This window comes from Salvelinus sp. IW2-2015, linkage group LG12 (assembly GCF_002910315.2).
Source record: "Salvelinus sp. IW2-2015 linkage group LG12, ASM291031v2, whole genome shotgun sequence".
Classification (NCBI taxonomy): Eukaryota; Metazoa; Chordata; class Actinopteri; order Salmoniformes; family Salmonidae; genus Salvelinus; species Salvelinus sp. IW2-2015.
This window is the reverse complement of record NC_036852.1, coordinates 9,408,856-9,423,776: the sequence shown is the minus strand read 5'-3', so window position 1 is coordinate 9,423,776 and position 14,921 is coordinate 9,408,856.

Sequence of the window (14,921 nt, the reverse complement as noted above, 5' to 3'; positions counted from 1 at the left end):
GACAAGTACAACACTAAGACATTTCGKTTTTTTATTTTATTATTCAAACAAGGTGCTCTTTGAATAAAACAGACAGTACACACAACTGATAGGTTACTGTGTCTAGCAAAAGCAATTCAGCCTAAGAACAGAACTTAGAAACCCACGCAAAACATTCCAAACCCACACACAGGACTAAACAATGGCAGGTCACAGTGAAAGAGAATCACACAAAGCCAGTATAAGCCAGTCACGCATGGCTTTAGTTTACTGCTTTCGAACCCTCATCCTCAGGCATTACATCCATGCTGTGAAACAATGCATAAGTGAGGCTAAACTATATAGAACGTCACGGCCACATTCGAAGCGGTAGCTCGATTTTCTTGGAATTGCTGTCACCTGAGTGGTTGAGCAGTTAAAGCTAAATAACAGCCTTGTAAACCCGCCAGGACTCACCTGTGGACTTTGTCTGTTTTTAAAAATATTTCAGGAATTTACTGTCTGTGGTGTGAGTAAACGGGCACCAATATAGGAGGAGGCGGAAGAGGCGTCCTATATCCCACAAATCCTTTAAACATCAATGGAAGTGAGTAGAGGAGAGAGGAGGAAAGGATGAGAGAAGGTCTGCTGTGGAGAGATAAAGAGGCAATAGGCATTGGCAGCCTTGGAAAAGAGTGCAGTGGATAATGTACATGCCTTCCAGGGGAAGGGCAATGTACAATGTTAAAAATTCCCTGCTGGTGACTCTAAGCGCACCATCTCATTCGCACAGCCCTCTCAGAGACAAACTCTGTAACTTAATAACTTTGGCAGAAGGCTCCCCTCCGCCACTGGAGCCAAGTTGGCCAAGGGGGTCGTAAACTGGCCCTTCGCACCTAAGGCCTGGTCACCGATTGTTTGCTAGGGGTCATGGTTACCAGAGGCCTTATCACATCGTGGGGTCAGCCAATCACAGGCAGTCAGCTTGGGTCCCAGATCCCCAACTCCTGCCTCCTCCTCTCAGTCTCCCTCAAGCAGTGACAGAGAGCAGCATCTCTGTCGCTGCCCATAAACAACTGGACTCAATAGCATCTCTTTAGACTTGTGGGATGGTTTGCATGCACAAAGTGACTTCTGTGACATGTATAAATTGTTCTTAATAGTTAGTTGTTATTGTTGCATTATGTATGCTGTTTCTGTACAACTTGTAACCTGTAAACATGTTCAGGGATTAWATGCCATTTATACAATCCATTACTACCGTTATTACAGCTCTCGTGATATTGTATGTATAGTCATTTCCTTCTACAGAACCACCACCATTCCACTACCTTCCCGTGTCCATTTCATCCATGTGTGTGTGTCAGTAAAGTATCTTTGTGTGTAACTCTGAAGTTGCCTTATTCCCTTCTAACCGGGGGCGGTGCTAGCAGGTCACAGGTCAGCAAACACGGAGAGCCGGGTTGCTCTCTTTCATGGTCCTCCTGTCACCGGATTTGTGACTTGCTAGCACCACTATGGCAGCCTCTTGGGGACACACAGTGTACCTGACATACTGTACAGCCCACCTGCAGTCCAGGAAAGGACCGGACAAGTGATCAGTGGACCTATTGCGTGATATATCACCTCCTCGGCCCAGCAATGTTGCTGAGTGCATCCGGTTGAGGGACTGAGCATGGACGTCCCTCCTTTGCCACTTTGCTAGGGATGTCTGCAACGAGAACTGGGCCCACACCTACGGAAGTGCCATCCCACCGTGGTCCTGCAGCATCGCCGCAACAAAGCCAGCACGGGACRTCTCCGGTCAGATATATCGCCTACCATCCCCTCGTCTCCTCCCCATTGCCACGTGGTGAACTGCAACAAGCGGACATGTGGGAGCGGTGCTCTCCTGAGCTGTTACACCTGGCTTCCCAGTGCCTAGGACAATACAGGCAGCCCGCAGGGAGGTTCTGCTGCCTCCCAGGCTCTATATAGCAGAGCAGGAACCTCTTCCACCACACCCAGCACCACAGATCCTGCTGGATTTTCCCTTTAAACAGCTGCATATTATCAAGATATCAAATTGGCACCAGCAAAAAGGTAAACAATAGGCCTATAGCAAATGCAGCATATGGCAATCATTTTTCACATGTAAATAGCACTTTTTAGTAGTGCTCAAAGCATGCCATTCCATGAGCGCATTCCATGAGCGCAGCATTTATTTTTCAACTCGAATCAATAAGCCCAATCAGACCTTCATGACAACAAAATCATAAACAACAGAGTAGGGCTGGCTAATAAGTCCTTAGTTTTGGAGTTATGCTCAGGTAAAACAATTTGGCTAATCTATACTTCCATATTTTCAAGTTCTATTCTTGAAGATCAAGGGGTATAACATTTATTGGAATGACTGGAATTCTGATAGACTTTGGTTTTTAATGTAAAGATATAATTGAATCGTATTATTATATGTAGTAGAAAGCAATGGGTTAGAAGAAGCCTACATAACCAACCCATAAAGTACAATTTAACATCCACATATGGCCAGCTATGTAAACTTTAACATTGATTTATCCTGCAATAGATGTTGTTCAATTGGTAACATACATTTTTGTCTTCTTCTAATGCCTTTTAAAGGGAAAGTAATAAAAGTATCTGAATGTAATCAGATTACTTTACTGCGTCTGGGTAATCCAAAAGTTACGTTACAGATTACAATTTTGGACAGGTAACTAGTAACTGTAACRGATTACATTTAGAAAGTAACATACCCAACCCTGCGTGCGCTTGACATAAACTTACGTGACCTTTATGCCAATGATGTGATAGGCTAGACATAATCACACTGAACATAATATATCCTAGCAGGAATTTACATCTCCATTCTTTTGAAGATAACAAGTAAGTATGCATTGATTTCAACCATATTTGTCACRCCCTGATCTGTTTCAWCTGTTCCTGTGATTGTCTCCACCCCCTCCATGTGTCGCTTATTTTCCCCAGTGTATTTATCCCTGTGTTTCCTGTCTCTCTGTGCCAGTTCATCTTGAATGTTTAGTTAAGTCAACCAGTGTGTTTTTCCCCATACTCCTTTTGATATTCTCCTTTTTCTAGTSCTCCCGGTTTTGACCCTTGCCTGTTTCTGGACTCTGTACCCGTCTGCCTGACCATTCTGCCTGCCTTGACCACGAGCCTGTCTGCCACTCTGTACCTCCTGGACTCTGATCTGGTTTTGACCTTTTTGCCTGTCCACGACCATTCTCTTGCTTACCCCTTTGGAATATTAAACATTGTAAGACTCCAACCATATGCCTCTTGTGTCTGCATCTGGGTCTCGCCTTGTGCCTTGATAATATTCTTATGACTACTTTTACCACTAAGTACTTTCCTGGATACCGGATAACTAGTAAACATTTGTATTTGCTGAATCAAACATTCAGTGTCACGTTCCTGACCTGTTTTCCCTTGTTTTTGTATGTGTTTAGTTGGTCAGGGCGTGAGTTGGGGTGGGCATTCTATGTTAAGTGTTTCTATGTTGGGTTTAATGTGTTGCCTGATATGGTTCTCAATTAGAGGCAGGTGTTTGACGTTTCCTCTGATTGAGAACCATATTAAGGTAGGCTGTTCTCACTGCTTGTTTGTGGGTGATTGTCTTCCGTGTCTGTATGTATGTTCGTACCACACGGGACTGTAGCGTTTGTTTGTAGTCCGTACCTGTTCGTGCGTTCTTCGTGTATTTGTAAGTTCTCATGTTTTAGGTCAGTCTACATCGTTTATTTGTTTTGTAGTTTGTTAAAGAGTTTTCGTGTTTCGTCGTTCTGTTAATAAATATTCATTATGTATTCATCACCCGCTGCGCCTTGGTCAGCTCATTCACCACAAGACGACCGTTACATTCAGGTATGTAAAACCTGTGATAAACATATACACCTCAACATGTACTACATTTAACATATTGAACAAAACATTTTCATAACACTTTCTTTTCCTCTCTTTTTGTGTGTGTGTGTAAAACAATGTCCGTTAGGGCAGCGATCTGCCCTTCACCCTTTACAATTTACAGGTTAATCATAGTCTTTGGTTTGACCCTGCAGCCTGACCTGGAAGTGAGACCTTGTGTTGGCTCACCTGAGTGACTTGTGTTTCAGTCTGTTCCAGTGGTTGTTTGAAYGGTTTCTGGCTCCACATGTTGGATGTTTGTGTGGTGCATTTTCTTTTGTTTGCAGGTGGCGGCGGTTTCTGCGGTAAGATTGTYCCTCATTGGTTTGGATGTGATATGACCTTTCAGTACYTGCCATRTGGATGACAGTGGCAGGTTTCCTGTGTCGTGGTGTTGGTAGCGAACAATGTCTCCTGACTGCAAAACAGACAGACAGTCTGGCGTTTCATCTGGTTTTTGTCTACGTTAGCACTGTTCTCTCCTGGCACGCACGGATGTCTGACACACCACCTGTGGCTGCAGCTGTTTACATGTGGTAGGGAGGATGGAGCATTGCCTTCTGCTCATCAACATCTGTACAAGTGACTTCAGATTATCCACTGGAGTGTTTCTGTAATCCAGCATGGAGGGGTATGGGTCCTTCCTCTCTGCTCTTGGACTTCACAGTTTTTTTCCACAAGCCCATTGCTTAGTGGGTAATGGGTGCTGGTTGTGATGTGTTTGAAGTCCCATGCCTGTGCAACATTTTTTTTAATTCAGCTGAGCTGTAAATCCCATTATCGCTAAGAGTCTATGCAATTCCTAGCCTGGAAAACATGGGGTTTTCAGTTTGTTTCTGATGAAGTGGTGCTGTATAGTCTCTCAAGATCAAAGTACCTACTGTAGTAATCTACAGCGACTACATAGTCCTCTCCATTCCATGACTAGATCTGTGGCAATGGCCTCTCAGGGATGGAGTGTGTGATTTCATTGGCTCTTTTGGGTTAGAGTTGCAGTGCTCTATGCATGTACTACAAGCCTCTATCATTGACTCTCTCTTTTCCCATGCCTGGCCAAAATACAACATCTCTAGCCCGATGGTTACATTTCTCCATGCCCATGTGCTCTGTGTCTATGCGTTTGAGCATGTCTTGTCTGAGTGTGTGCGTCACAATGATTTTCTCACCTTTGAACAGAGTACCATCCAGCTCAGATCTCGTCTCTGTGGTTTCAGTACTCAACAACAGTGGTTGGGCTTCTTTTTTTATTTTCTTGATTCAAGCCAACCTGCCTGAATAGTCTGTTTCAGTGTGAGAAGTTGCTTTTCTGATTTCAGTTAGTTTGCTGTCACTCCCCGGCACATTGTTGATAACTGTRTGTACTTGTGTATCCATGCCCTCACTCAGTATGTTGTTGTATGTGATTGACTTTCTGGACAGGGTGGATAGAGTTATTTCTCGATTTGGGCATAGTTTTCCTCTGTCTGGTTTGATAATTATAAAGCATACGCGATTGGCGTTTCTTCTTGTAGGAGGACTGCTCTTAATCCACTTTTGGAACTCCTTGTGGGGATCAAAGTAGGTGAGTACAGGGCCTTGTGACGAGCTCTTTCATCTGCTGTTACGCAGCGTAATGAGTTGTGTCTCACACAAACTCACTGCTCTGTTTCAGGAGCTGACGTAGTGGTGTGTTTACCTCACAGTCTGGGAACAAACCTGGCGAGGTAGTTGATCATCCCCAGAATGGTCTCCAGCTCAGCYGTGTTCCTCTGACTCCATCTCCTTGATCACTTTCACCTTCTCCTGATCATTTTGTGTCCTCACCTCTGGTACACAGATGATGCTTTTCTCTGGGTTGAGCTTCACCCCTCTCTCTCTGGTTTTCTCCAGCATTGCTCTTAGGTTGGTGTCGTATTCAGCCTTGKTATGGCCATGCACCAGGATGTCGTTGACGATTACTGAAACTCCATTGAGGCCTTCGTATGTCTCATCGTTCATTCTCTGAAACTAATCTTGCACTGAAATATGGCCAAAGGGGAGCCTCAGGAACCTGTATCGGCCAACTACAGTGTTGAATGTGGTTAACTTGGAAGATTCTTCTGTTAGCTTAATCGCCCAGTAACCGGACCTTGCATMGAGGACGCTGAAGTACTGTGCTCCAGTCTCCAACGTCTGGAGTGGGTAGTGTGGTCTCTGGATTGCCTTGTTCAGGTCTTGTGGGCATACCCTCAGTTCTCCAGTGCGCGGCTTTTCCACTTCGACCAGTGCATTGACCCTGTCTCCTTTACAATGATTTTGCCCTTCTYCATGACGTTCAGGCGAGCTTGGAACGTGAATGGGATCCTCCGTGGTGGATACACAACTGGTGTTGCCTTGGTCGATGTGGTTGTTGCCATCTCCTGGGAACTCTCTGATACCTTGGAACACGTCAGACAACTCCTCAATGTTAGTTACATCCCGTGTTGCATTTGTATTGACAGACAACACCAGTTTGCTTAAATCCATGTCTAGGCAAGCTTTCAGCCCTAAGATGGGTGGTGCTTGTGTGCTGAAAAAGTAGAACCCTAACATGACTGCAGTGTCCTTATGTCTACATTTGAAGTTACATGTCCCTTTAACATCCAGTGGTTCACCACCATACCCTGTGAGTTGACATGTTGCTGGTTTGAGAACTGCACTACCAAACATATCCCTGAACCTGTTTGCTGGTATTAGGTTCACCTGGGCACCTGTATCCAGTTTAAATCTAACTTTGTGCCTTTCTTGTCCAAGTACAACCTCAGCAAACGCCTGCTCACTGTTTGTTCTAATGTGTTCTCTTGTGACAGTCGATGTACAGTTCGTCCATCTGCTCTGTGGCCATGTCCTCAACTACAGCATGCACAGTGCTCATCCTGCGCTGTGGCTGCTGTGTTTTGAGTATGTGCTCTACATAACTTGGAGAAGTGATTGAATCTCCTACAATTGTAGCACTGCCTTTTTGCTGGACATTCCTCATTGTCACTGCGTTCTCTCCCGCAAGTTCCACATATTTTGGTCCTCTTTGCAATATCCCCGTAGCTCCGACTCATTGCGTCGTGTATGTGTCCTCCGTATTCTCTTTGGCTGATAGCATGCACTGCCTGACCAGCTGTAGCAGCACTAGCTGTGTTATCGCTAGTCATGGTCCTCCACTGTTCCTGTGCTAGCTCGTGTGAGCGCCCAATGTCTATGGATTCTTCCAAAGTCAAATCTGATGAGCCATTACTCAATAGCTTTTCACGCGCTAGGTGAGTTTRTCATTTAAAAATCAAATTTCTAACCATCTCGTCACTGTTTGGATAGTTAGTCTTTAACTAGCAATTTTAGCATCTGTAACAAACTGCTCGACGGACTCGCTTACACCTTGGATTTATTTTCTTAACTTTTACCTAGCAAAAATCGGGTTCGCCTTGGGCATGATGTAGTCATCATACTTTTCATATGTTTTCAGCACCTTTGCCTCTTCCTTTCCCCCATCCACAACAGGAGATAGCTGCACTTCTCGTTCTTAGCACGTAGCAGTCCAGAGAACATCTCTGCATGCTGTCGGAAATTTATGCATGCGTCAGGTAAGTTTGAATCCCAATCCATCGACGGTGTTGGAACTCCCGATGACTCCCGAATTATTTTGACTGGGAGTTGGAAACTGACACCATGTTATATTTCTGCTTAACTGTCACTCTTTAGTGTCTAATTAAAGGAAAGGGATCAACAACAAATTTTTTATTGACTTGTTCATTTTGCCATCTTGATCCAAAAGTAACGTGCGCTTAACGTAAAAAAATAATAATATATATATATATATATATATAAAAGTGTAAAACTAACATCTGGAGGTCACACGTGACACCTTTTATTTCTCCCCTGGCAAAAAAAGCTGTCAAACATACACTAGCATATTCCGGTGTGAGAACAGAGCAACCAAGCGCCCCATCAGAGGAGCAAAACAGGAAGGAGACCCAAGAAGCCCTCTCCTTGTCAGCTATAGGGGCTAACAGATGGCAGAGGTGGGATTAGGGCTCTTTGAAATGAAAGATCAGTCAGATGAAAGACTTGCTCGCTGCATCGACGTACAAAGGCACGTTATTACTCTCACAGAATGACGTAATGAGTTCACTAACTCTATATATAAACTGGGATCTTACACATTCACTTTGAATCACAATGATGGACACGTCTCTTTTACAACAACACACAGACTATTTGGCAATCTGATAGTAGTAATAGTAATTTATGCCATTTAGCATATGCTTTTATCCAAAGAGACTTTGTAGTTACAGTATATGGGATCCATGCAGGAATTGGAATTGAAAACACAACCAATTGAGCCACACAGGATGATTGCTACATTATCCATTTTGGGGGAAATGAGCACCTCTAAAAGCTCACAGCACATTACAGGGCAACTGTAATGTCAAGCAGTTGTGCCCGTGGTTCGATACAGAGTGATGAGAGGATGGTTACATAAAGTGGAGGAGTGGGAGGCTTGTCTGACTCCAACAGCACTGGGAGTCACATGAGCCTTTTCTGTGGTGTCCTCAGAATGTAATGTTACTGGGCCTCCCGGGTGGCGCAGTGGTCTAGGGCACTGCATCGCAGCGCTAGCTGCGCCACCAGAGTCTCTGGGTTCGCKCCCAGGCTCTGTCGCAGCCGACCGGGAGGACCGTGGGGCGACGCACAATTGGCCTAGCGTCGTCCGGATTAGGGAGGGTTTGGCCGGTAGGGATATCCTTGTCTCATCGCACTCCAGCGACTCCTGTGGCGGCGGCCAGTGCGCGCTAACCGAGGGCCGGTGCAGGTGTTTCCTCCGACAATTGGTGCGGCGCTTCCGGGTTGGAGGCGGCTGTGTTAAAAGCAGTGCGGCTTGGTTGGGTTGTGCGTCGAGGACGCATGGCTTCGACCTTCGTCTCTCCCGACTACGGGAGTTGTAGCGATGAGACAAGATAGTAATTACTAGCGATTGGATACCACGGAAAAGGGGAAAAATAAAGAATGTAATGTTACTGCTCTACTGAGCATTCCGTCATGAGACTTCGTGGTTCCTCAGAATGTAATGTTACTGTTCTCTGAGCATTCCTCATGACCTTTCTGTGGTGTCCTGAATGTAATGTTATGTCTAGAGCATTCCTCATGAGACTTTTCTGTGTTCCTCAATTACTGTTACTGCTCTATGAGCATTTCGTCATGAGACTGTTTATTTTGTTCTGGGTAAACTACTTTCCTGAGCATTTCTTCCAACTTGTTCCTGATTTAATTTTACATGACTCTTGCATGAAAGTATTTTAAGCATACATTTTTGTATACTGTGTTAACAAACATTGATACTAGACAGTCCATGGCATCTACAGTTGAATTCGGAAGATTAATACACTTAGGTTGGAGTCATTAAAACTCGTTTTGCAACCACTCCACAAATTTCTTATAACAAACTATAGTTTTGGCAAGTCGGTTAGGTATACTTTGCATGACACAAGTCATTTTTCCAACAATTGTTTACAGACAGATTATTTCACTTATAATTCACTGTATCACAATTCCAGTGGGTCAGAGAGTTTACATACACTAAGTTGACTGTGCCTTTAAACAGCTTGGAAAATTCCAGAAAATGATGTCATGGCTTAGAAGCTTCTGATGGCTAATTGACATAATTGAGTCAATTGGAGGTGTCCTGGATGTATTTCAAGACCTACCTTCAAACTCAGTGCCTCTTTGTGGCATTATGGGAAAGTCAAAAGAAATCAGCCAAGACCTCAAAAAAACATTGTAGACCTCCAAGTCTGGTTCATCCTTGGGAGCAATTTCCAAACGCCTGAAGGTACCATGTTCATCTGTACAAAACAATAGTTATCACGTATTAATGCGATGGGACCCGCTGCCGTCATACCGCTCAGAGAGACGCATTCTGTCTCCTAGAGATGAACGTACTTTGGTGCAAAAAGTGCAAATCAATCCCAGAACAACAGCAAAAGACCTTGTTGATGCTGGAGAACAGGTACAAAAGTATCTATATCCACAGTAAAACAAGTCATAAACTAAACTGAAGGCGGCTCCGCAAGGAAGAAGCCACTGCTCCAAAACAGCCATAAAAAAGAGCCATAAACAGCCATAAAACCATCGTTATGTTTGGAGGAAGGGAGGCTTGCAAGCCGAAGAACAATCAATCAATGTGATTTTTAAAGCCCTTCTTACCCAGCTGATGTCACAAAGTGCAGTACAGAACCAGCCTACCAAACAGGCAAGCAATCGCGTGAAGAAGCATGTGCTAGGAAAAACTCCCTGGAAAGGCCAGAACCATAAGAAGAAACCTAGGAGGAACCATCCCAACCCGTGAAGCACGGGGGTGGCAGCATCATGTTGTGGGGGTGCTTTGCTGCAGGGGCGGACTGGTGCACTTCACAAAATAGATGTGCTCAGAGGAAGGAAAATTATGTGGATATATTGAGCACATCTGAACATCAGTCAGGAAGTTAAAGCTTGGTCGCAAATGGGTCTTCCAAATGACAATGACCCAATACTTTCAAGTTGTGGCAAAATGGCTAAGACACAGTCAAGGTATTGAGTGGCCATCACAAAGCCCTGACCTCAATCTATAGAAAATATGGGGCAGAACTTAAACATTGTGTGTCGAGCAAGAGCTACAGAACTGTTATCAGTTACACCAGCTCTCAGAATGCGCCACCCAACTTATTGTGGGAAGCTTGTGGAAGGCTACCCGAAACGTTTGACACAAGTTAAATAATTTAAAGGCAATTCAAATATTAATTGAGTGTATATAAACTTCTAACCCACTGGGAATGTGATGAAAGAAATAAAAGCTGAAATAAATCATTCTCTCTACTATCATTCTGACATTTCACATTCTTAAATTAAAGTGGTGATCCTAACTGACCTAAGACAGGGAATTTTTACTTGGATTGAATGTCAGGAATTGTGAAAAACTGAGTTTAAATGTATTTGGCTGTAAACTTCCGACTTCAACTGTACTTGCACAAATTGTCCCAAGCAATTATTTGGGAAACCAGACCATCAAGGAGAACCAGTATGAGGGTTTGCGCCCAGGCTTAGATGATAGATGGCTAGTGCTTACAGTAAGTACYATATAGTTCAGAATGTACAGTGCATTCGGAAAGTATTCGGACCCCTTGACTTTTTCCACATTTTGTTACGTTACAGCCTTCTTCTTAAATGGATCAAAAAGCATATCAATCTACACACAATACCTCTTAATGACAAAGAAAAAATAGGTTTTTAGAAGAAAAACATTACATTTACATAAGTATTCAGACCCTTTTCTCAGTACTTTGTTGAAGCAGAGATTACAGCCTTGAGTCTTCTTTGGTACGACACTACAAGCTTGGCATACTTCTCCCATTCTTCTCTGCAGATCCTCTCAAACTGTCAGGTTGGATGGAGAGCGTCGCTGCACAGCTATTTTCAGGTCTCTCCAGAGATGTTAGAGCTGTGCTCTGGAACAGGTTTTCATCAAGGATCTCTCTGTACTTTGCTCCATTTATCATTCCCTCGATCCTGACTAGTCTCMCAGTCCCTGCCGCTGAAAAACATCCCCACAGCATGATACGGCCACCACCATGCTTCACTGTAGGGATGGTGCCAGATTTCCTCCAGACGTGACGCTTGGCATTCAGGCCAAAGAGTKCAATCTTGGTTTCATCATACCAGATAATCTTGGTTCTCATGGTCTAAGAGTCTTTCGGTGCCTTTTGGCAAACTCCAAGAGGGCTGTCATGTACATTTTACTGAGAAGTGGCTTCCGTCTGGCTACTCTACCATAAAGGTCTGATTGGTGGAGTGCTGCAGAGATGGTTGTCCTTCTGGAAGGTTCTCCCTTCTCCACAGAGGAACTATGGAGCTCTGTCAGAGTGGGCATTGGGTTCTTGGTCACCTCCCTGACCAAGGCCCTTCCCCCCCGAATGCTATGTGGCAGGGCGGACAGCTCTAGGAAGATTCTTGGTGGTTCCAAACTTSTTCCATTAAAGAATGATAGAGGCCACTGTGTTCTTGGGGACCCTCAATGGTGCAAACATTTTTTGGCACCCTTCCACAGATCTGTGCCTCGACGCAATCCTATCTCGGAGCTCTACGAAGAATTMTTTCGACCTCAGGGCTTGGCTTTTGCTCTGACATGCACTGTCACCTGTGGGCCTTATATACAATAGACAGGTGTGTGCCTTTCCAAATCATGTCCAACCAATTGAATTTACCACAGTGGACTCCAATCAAGTTGTAGAAACATCTCAAGGATGATCAATGGAAACAGGATGCACCTGAGCTCAATTTCGAGTCTCATAGCAAAGGGTCTTATGTAAATAAGGAATTTCTGTTTCTTATTTTTAATACATTTGCAAAAATTTGTAAAAACCTGTTTTTGCTTTGTCATTATGGGGTATTGTGTGTAGATTGATGAGGATCTTTTTATTTAATACATTTTAGAATAAGGCTTTAACGTAGAAAAATGTGGAAAAAGTCAAGGGGTCTGAAGTTTTTCTTAGTGCACTGTACTTAAATAAAGGTTAAATATATATATATATTTTTTTAACTAAGCAAGTCAGTTAAGAACAAATTCTTATTTACAATGACGGCCTACACCGGCCAAACCCGGACGACACTGGGCCAATTGTGCACCACCCTATGGGACACCCAATCACGGCCAGTTGTGATACAGCCTGGATTCAAACCACGGTGTCTGTAGTGACACCTCAAGCACTGAGATGCTGTGCATTAGACCACTGCGCTACTCGGGAGCTGCACATTTTTGCACTCAAACCATAAATAGGAAAAACCAAGGAGGCAGAGATGCCAAAACATATTCTTAGTTTAATGTCATGCTCGAAAGAATACAAAAAGTGCCAGCGCAAAGTGCAATAAAGTGCTGAACAAAATAAAAAAAAATAGAGCATTGTTTCTGCTTCTATGCCGTAATCCGTGCACAGAAGATGGCATAGACGCTGAAATGTATGTTCTATTTTTGTTTTTCACTTTATTGCACTGGAACTTCTATGTATGTTTTTGCGCATGTAATTAAATTAAGAATATTTTTGGCATCTCTGCCTCCTTGGTTTTTCCTTTTTATGGTTTGAGTRCATTGTCTCTTTCGATTCTGTTTTCCACAAAAGACAGGGACTTCCAGGAAATGGATATGACATCAGAGGAGCAGGTCAAATCATGTCAAATTAACCTGACATATGCTGTAGTGCAGAGGTGCGCTTACCGAAAAACAGGCTTCTGGCAAACAATTTTAGACGATTTTCCTCTAATTTGCCTATAGACAACCCTGGTCCTGGAGTACCACAGATACGGCAGTGTTTAGTTCCAACCAGGCTGCATTCCACTTATTAATACGTTATTGTATTGTGTATTATGTATTGTATTGGGGAATGAGATCTGTTGTGTATTGCATTTTGTATTTGGAGGGTGTGATGTTGATCGTGATACTGTACTTGTAACTGGTTTACCTTTTATTAAGTGCCCCTGGATGGATAAATGCAGTTGTATTGAATATACCTACCTGGCCTCCCAGATCTAAAGGTGAACTGTAAAAAAAAAATGAATTAACCAAGTTTTCCTATACTCTGAGGTCTGTAGCTGTCACGAATCCTGCCGAAGATGGTGCCTCCTTCCCGTTCGGGCAGCGCTCGGCGGTCGTCGTCGCCCGGCCTACTAGCTGCCACCGATCCCCTTTTCTGTTTCATTTAGTTGTGTCTGATTTGTTGCACCTGTTTCGTGTTTAGGTTTGATTGTGGTCTATTTAAACCCAGTTGGCCCGCCGACTTTTGTGCGGGCTTGTTTTTCTGTTTGTGGTGTTTCGTTCATTCTTGTGGTGTCTGTTCCTATTCTGTTTAGTCCTGTTTGTTTGGACTGGGACTTTACGTGCCCTTGTGTGTGTGTGTGTGTGGCGTGACCGTCTCTCCGGTATTTTGGAATATTAAACTACCCTGCTCTCTGCGCCTGACTCCTTCACTCACCACTTTTGGAATCCTGACAGTAGCTGGCTAACAAAGTTAAAAAACACCATCATAAAAAATCTTGAGTAAACTCTGCTGGACTGGTTCAGATGTTGTCAGTTGTATAAATGCTCYGGACACTTGTTTTGGTAAACAGCTGTGGAGCTGGGGAAATGTAACCGCTCTCAAAATATAGAGGGCAACTCCACGGTAACAGTGGAGCRGAGACTCCCCTTTTTCCCTCACTCTAAAATGTATGCCATGCAAAAACCATTGATTGCAGAGTTTAAAAATATTCCTCACTTTGACATCTAAATGTTAGCAAATGTATTGGAAATGAAATACAGAAATATCTCATTTASTCCCCTGAATCAATACATGTTAGAATAAGGTCTGTCAACTTGGTTGTTGATCATTGCTAGACAGACATACCATAGATGTTCAACCAATTGAAGTCAAAACTGTAACTAGGCCACTCAGGAACTTTCAAAGTCGCCTTGGTAAGCAACTCCAGTGTATTTTTGGATTTGTGTTTTAGGCTATTGTCCTGCTGAAAGGTGCATTTGTCTACCAGTGTCTGTTGGAAAGCAGACTCAACCAGCTTTTCCTCACAGATTTTGCCTGTGCTTAGCTCTATTCCATTTATTTGTATTCAACCTCGCTACACGGTAACAGTGGGAGCGGAGACTCCCCTTTTTTCCCTCACTCAAAATGTATGCAATGCAAAAACCATTGATTGCAGAGTTTAAAATATTCCTCACTTGACATCTAAATGTTAGCAAATGTATTGGAAATGAATACAGAAATATCTCATTTACTCCCCTGAATCAATACATGTTAGATAAGGTCTGTCAACTTGGTTGTTGATCATTGCTAGACAGACATACCATAGATGTTCAACCAATTGAAGTCAAAACTGTAACTAGGCCACTCAGGAACTTTCAAAGTCGCCTTGGTAAGCAACTCAGTGTATTTTTGGATTTGTGTTTTAGGCTATTGTCCTGCTGAAAGGTGCATTTGTCTACCAGTGTCTGTTGAAAGCAGACTCAACCAGCTTTCTCTCACAGATTTTCTCTCATT